Raw genomic sequence first — 6,918 nt, forward strand, 5'->3', positions numbered from 1 at the left:
AATAACACACCTGTTCACCTGAAGGAAAACTCGACGAAGTGCTATTAGAAACATCCCGTCAAAGCTTTTTGGTACATATCGCCTACCGTAGATGCAACGCGCATTTGAAAAAGCGAGGCGCAGGAGAGCAAAATTAGTTTGAATGCAAAATACAATTTCACCACTAGATGGGAGTAATTCCTACTTAGTGTCCCTTTAAACATGGCAGATTTTATAGTTAAAACGAGCGGTGCAGTAAGAATAAATACACGCTCTGATGCCTTAATATTGTACAATGTAATTACATTTTTAGGATGATTTTCATTTTCTCGTCAAGCTAGATTAAAATGCTTGTTAAAATAGGATTTCTACTTGTATACCAACAGTCAAATGTCTGTGTTTTTATTGTTCCCAAACAAGGAATTCATTTTAAAGCTTTACACTGCTACATTGATTTTAATGTATCATCTTGACTACTTTTTCAGTTAAAATGACTAAAAATAATTAAAGTAGCATGCACATTAAGATTTTTTTTTTATCTTATATATGACATGGTATTTCTTACCATTTTTAAGCTGATGACTCGCAAATCTATTTACCACTGAGAAGAGATGCAAACGGTTCTCTGACTCTGTTACTTGAATGTCTCAAGGATATTAAAACCTGGATGTCTTTTAATTTTTTTAATTTAAATGAAGAAAAACCTGAGATCATTGTGTTTGGACCCAGCTGGGTTTGTGACTCCACTCCCATAAACCTTGGGTCCCTGCAGAAATATGTAAAGCCAGTAGTGACCAATCTAGGCATTAAAATTGATAGTGAATTTAACTTGACAAGCAGAAAAACACTTTTAAATCTCGTTTAAAAACACATTTTTATTCCCTGGCTTTTGACTCCGCATAAGAGCTGTTGTGGTCTTCGTTATCGCTGTTAGTTTTGATGTTTGTTTTGTATTTTCATCTCTGTAAAGCACTTTGGTAACCTTTCTGTTTGTTTAAATTGTGCTATATAAATAAAGTGGATTGGATTGCATGACAGAGTTTGTTTACACTTAAAACAAAAAGTACAGTAACACAAATAACTGAAAATAAGTCTTACTTAAATACTGAATGCAACATCATTTTTGGATGTTCTAATGGAAAATTAGACTAAATTCTTGTTAAGAGTGTGATTTTTACTTGCAATCAAATGTCTGTCCATTGCTCTTAATGCATGAGAAAAAACTGATAGTGAAATGAGTAGCAGAATGCACTTTGACCAACATCAGGAATACTCCTCTGTAACATCTTCCCTTTACAGCTCCAGTCAAGTTCTCATCAGAAATACAACACTACCTACAACATTCGTGCATCAGACCAAGCTCTGACCATCTGCCATTTCCTCCTGTACCTTCCTGTAGTGTGAGCCGCTAAAAATAGCCATATCACAAGTGCACACCAGCTATTTGTGCCTGAATGCACTTTAAGTCAAAGTCAGCATCAAAACAAGTTACCTATATTCACTATCTAAACACACATTCCTGCTCTGATTGAATGATTCACGAGTGCACGTTCTTCAACTGGCTATGGAATATGATATTTAAAAAAAAAAGTGCATTTTGAATGCAATGCAGTTGCTGATAAAGCATCTGACAAAATGCATAAATGCATTTTAAAGTGTTTATAGTCCTATAAAAACATAATGTAAAAAAGAAACAACACATCTGACTATTGTAAGTAAGTGCTCAGAGTAATTCAGAGCACAAACTGTCATTCAACAAGCATGTGAGTGATGAGCCGTCCAGCGCTGGCATGATGAGGACCACGGCCTTAATCTAATAAATGTGACCTGATGTCACACAAGGGAAGGAGAGAGTGAGAGAGACACAGAGAGGTTGAAGAGAGCATATAAAAATAGGAATCATAAACTACAGCCAGGTTTAAAATGGCACATGATGAAAATGTGGAGTTGCGCTTTAGGTGAGAGTTCAAGAGCATCACCTCTGTGCCTCTCTGATTGACATTAGAGAGCCCACTCTCCTAAATACCACTTAAGAGGTAAAATACAGCCAGTCATTATCTCATAATAATCATATACAGGATGAACGGCCTTTATTCAGTTAAGTATACATGTAACGGAATGCAGCAGCTCAAGTATCCAGAACGCTGTCCAGCAATATATAACATTCAGTGGTAAATGCAGAACAATAATTCAGAGTAATTTGGGGTTAGTAATGTTAAGTAATGCTACTTTGAAAAGCTGTATCACCAATTATCTATAGTTTTACAAATGACCGTCAAAAACCCATATTTGTTGACCGCTAATCTGGATCCAGTGGATGGATGGGTGGGTGGATGGATGAAACGACAGAATGGAATAACAAAAGATGGATGAATCGATAGATGGGTGAAAGAATAGAATACTGGATGGATGGCTAGATATAAATGTATAGATAGATGCAATCATGAACTTTTGGAATATTTGTATATTTTGCATTCTGCTACAAAAAACAACAACAACAACAACAAACAAAAAAAAAACAGTCCAGAAAGCAAAAAATGAAACAAAAGAAAAAAGAAATGTGCTGAGTTAAGTGAAAATATCTTGAACTCTCCACGAGGGGTTTAGAGTTGGAAATGGTCTCAGGATAGGGATTTGGAAATGAATACTAATCCAAATTTGTGCAATAGCATAAAAGCAAAAAATCCTGAAAGAATGACCTACGGTCAGAAAAGATTGCTGTGATGCAAAATGACGTGCATTTTCTCAGGAATAGCTCTGCAGAAAGACATCTGCTGACCCAGAATGAGAAACACTCGACGTGTAATGACTTCAGTGTTAGCTTCATACACGCTTTGGGACTCATTTATATCACAGCGATCTCCTTTGTCCTGCACGGATGTGATTGATGAGCAAATGTTACTGATAAACATGTTTTCATATGGCCGCATGGATCTGCTCCGATCGTCGGTCACAGTGGACAAAAGACCAGATGAACAGATGCCTTTCTGATGGAAGGAAGATGATGTCATTTCCCTCATACAGTAAAACAGAGGACGGAGGAAATAAGTTCAAGTGATTCAACTCTCGTATCACACTAACAGAATTTATTATGGTACTATAGTTTTTTTTTTTTTTATGCTGGAAAAATTATATATGACTGTCCTCAAGAAGACCAGGAAGACAAAAGTTAATAGCATTTGGGAGATTTAAAGGAACAGATCACCCAAAAATTAAAATGTTCTCACCCTCAATCCATCCAAGATTTAGATGAGTTTGTTTTTCATGGGAACAGATTTGGAGAAATGTAGCATTGCATCACTTGCTCACCAATGGATCCTCTGCAGTGAATGGGTGCCGTCAGATTAAGAGTTTGAACAGCTGATAAAAACATCACAAATCATTACTTCTGGCCAAAATATTCTTGCATAATCCATAATAACCCTTCCTCCAGTGAAAAGTCCTTCCCCTGTTGTCTCTGACGGCACCCATTCACTGCAGAGGATACATTGGTGAGCAAGTAGTGCAATGCTGCATTTCTCCAGATCTACATCTTTGATGGCGTCAACATTTTCAACATATTTTCATTTTTGGGTGAACTGTTTCTTTAAGTGCACTCAAATCACTTTGGATTAAAGAATAAACTAAACATCAAATTAGTAATTAATACTATGTCACAACTAATCCATCAGAAAAAAAAAAAACAATATCCAAGATTGCTGCTTTGGAAGAGTTTTGCAGAAAGCACAAGGCCACGAGTGACCCCAGATCTCTCAGCGTCTGCAGTAATGCTTTTGGCTCACCGCCTTGTTTTTTTCCTGACTATAGCTGTGGGCTGCAGCAGAGAGATGACCTCACCACACAGCCTGCTTTGACTGAACTGATATAATGTTAATTCTGTGTCTGTGTCATTTTTAGAGACACACACCATTCCCGAAGAAGTGAAGACTGACGCTATACAGTCTTGAGTACTAACAGGTGAAGAGTTTAACATTTGGCACATACCCGATGTCACAGCTCAGATGCAACAGCTCCTTTAAAACCAAACACACACGCATTTATTTGATCAAAAATACAGCAAAAAACTGTGAGATTGTGAAATATTAGTACCATTTAAAATAACTATTTTCTATGTGAATATATTTTAAAAAGTAATTTATTCCAGTGATGCACATCTGAATTTTCAGCATCGTTTCTCCAGTCTTCAGTGTCACATGATCTTCAGAAATCAGTATAATATTATGATTTGCTGCTCAAAAACATTTCTTATTATTGTTGAAAACAGTTGTGCTGCTGCATATTTTTGTGGAAACCATGATATATACATATATATATATTTCTTTTTTTGATGAGTATTGTTTTGGATGAAAATAACAGCATTGATTTGAAACAGAAATACTTTGTAGTATTATAATTATTATAAATATCTTTACTGTAAATTTTGATCAACTTAATGAATCCTTGATGAATAGTATTAATTTCTTTAAACGAATATATTTGGAAAAAAACTAAACAGTAGTGTATCATACTCAAACTACAGTAAATAATACTCAAGGGAACTGCAGAGAATACCATGGTATACAGTACAAGCCCAAACACATTTACTTTGGTATGTACTATATTTCAAAGTTATTGCTTTTTCATATAGCATGGTATCACAATGTGCATTGGTCATGCCATGGTGCCATACACATACTTATATCATACTTCAAAAAATACCATGGTACCTCCGTTTACAAAACTATGACACAGTTAATATATGCCATTGCACAAAAAAAAAAAAAAATGTCCTAAGCGTGTACTTTTTAGTAAGTGCATGTTTTAGTAAACTCAGTAAACAGTGATGTAAGTTGACATTTAGAACCTACGTGCTTTTTGTTCAAAATAAACTAAACACGTTTGAACGAACTAAACAAACCATCTAAACAAACGGCCTCTGTTTTGTTGTCATGACGACAGCGAGAACTGATGGTGTGAGTGCGAGCTCGTTGTTGTTTCTCAGATGGCGGTGCAGAATTCGAGCGCTGATGTCATGCACCGTGTCTTATCGCATCGCGTCAGGTCATTAGTTCAGACTCTAACTCCAGCCGATGATTCTTTACTGGGCCATGCCGTTTCCAAGATAATGAACAACATTACTGTGTGGTGCCTCATCAGTATGACAATGCACATGCTCAGATTCCAACATTATTTGCAAAATGCAATGTGAGCCTAAACACAAGCAGCTTTTCTCTTTTCTCTTTCCACCACAAAGCTGAAATGTTTAGACAGAGCCTAAATCCAGAGAGAATACTGAGTCACACAGGCTGATTTCAGACATCAGCTCTGTCACTGAGGACTTCAGAGTGCTGTAATGCTGCCAGCCGTCTCCCGTGAGCCCGTGTCAGAGGAATAATATCGCTAAGTGCAATCTGATGAAGCGCTTCCTGAAAGCTGCCCTTACTCAGTGATTCAGAGAAATATCTCAGTTACATGGACACCGTGTGCACATAAACACAAATAAAATCACATTGTCATACTTCCTGCAGAAATAACTTGCGAGTGGGCATTGCTGTCTGGTGTTAATTGATTTATCTATTTACCAGGTGGTTTTTACTGGACCAAGTTAAATATGGCTCAATCACTCCCCCAAGTCTCTAGATATGGCTCAAGTGCCTCTTGCAATGTAAAAATAAATGTTTTTTTTTTATTATTATTGTTTTTATCCATATCAAAAATCATAAATCTGATGTCATCACACTATATGGGGTAAGTTGGCACAAACGAAACCTGTCGATTATAAGCTTCTCAGCTAATTTTAAATGGGTTATGGCAAAATAATGAACAAAAAAGCAAAAATTAAAAAAGAAACATATGATAAAACATTCAAAATTAAAGTATCACTTAATTGTAATTAATAAATAAATAAAAATTGTCAAATTACATACATATAGATGTATATAGTTTTATAAAATGACATTTATGTACTTTATATGTAATTTAGTTTATTAATTACAATATACATATGTGTGTGTGTGTGTCCAATTTAATAGATATTTAAATGTTATACTATTTATACATTTAAATATATGTATGTTTGTGTGTTTGAATACACACACACACACACACACACACAGATAAACCAATAACTGTATATATACAGTATATCAACAGGATTACAAAAACACTTAGTTTCTCCTTTAAAATATTAAAAACATAATATGATTTTTTTTTTTTTTTTTTTTTTTGAGGTGCACAACATACCCTTTTGTTATGGTCCCAAGTTACGGGTATCCGTTCACAGATGACTTTGTGTTAAAGTCAGCAAAGACTTCAAAAACGTGTCAAAAGAAATGTCCACTTCAATGTCCATCTGTTCCTGGAATAAAGCATCACAAAAGCGCTCCTTCTTGCGGTTCGGTCTTCTGTTTCTGCTGAGACTGTCCGAGCTCTAGCGGTCTGTGAGAACTGTGCTGTCCTCAATGCAAGTCTGAGAGAGAGAGAGAGAGAGAGAGAGAGAGAGAGAGAATGACCAATAAGAAGAGAGGTAGAGACAGCCAGATCCGGTTAATATCAATCCGAATCTGCCTATTTAACGTCCTGGACAAGGTAAAGAAACAGTTTAGTGTGTCTGAAGAGACCCCACTCTTCTTATGTCCTGACGTGAAGCTCTGTGTCGACTAAGAGCTAATTTTAACTCATGCGCTCAGTCTCTCATAGCGTTTAGCAGCTGAAACAGACGTCTGTGAACCCTGCTGACAGCTGGACTACAGTATTCTGCCAAATGAGGAAAAGACTCTCATAACATCCTGAGCAGTTGCTGGGATAGAAATCAACTTTCTATGTCAGGTAGATCAGACACTGGTGGCTGAAGGGGAAACAGTGTAGGGACGAAAACTAATATCTGAGAGCATATCAGGATTAATCTGACAAAGAACATGTCCAGGTCACATTTCACCCCATCTTTTATAAATGTCTTTA

At 36.2% G+C, this 6,918-nt stretch overlaps 1 protein-coding gene across 3 annotated transcripts in view; it reads right to left on the reverse strand.

Moving 5' to 3' along the window:
* LOC127939004 (filamin-A-interacting protein 1-like) overlaps positions 1 to 6,604 on the reverse strand; it is a 29,223-nt gene extending 22,619 nt beyond the window's left edge. For 2 of the 3 annotated variants that reach the window (XM_052535977.1, XM_052535974.1), the window contains exon 1: positions 6,202 to 6,603. The gene's annotated coding sequence lies outside the window, so the exon portion shown is untranslated. Of the gene's footprint in view, positions 1 to 6,201 lie in introns of all 3 variants that reach the window. The other variant, XM_052535976.1, reaches the window with a different exon arrangement.
* Positions 6,605 to 6,918: the final 314 nt, after the last annotated feature.

Source organism: Carassius gibelio, chromosome A20 (assembly GCF_023724105.1).
Source record: "Carassius gibelio isolate Cgi1373 ecotype wild population from Czech Republic chromosome A20, carGib1.2-hapl.c, whole genome shotgun sequence".
NCBI classification, from domain to species: Eukaryota; Metazoa; Chordata; class Actinopteri; order Cypriniformes; family Cyprinidae; genus Carassius; species Carassius gibelio.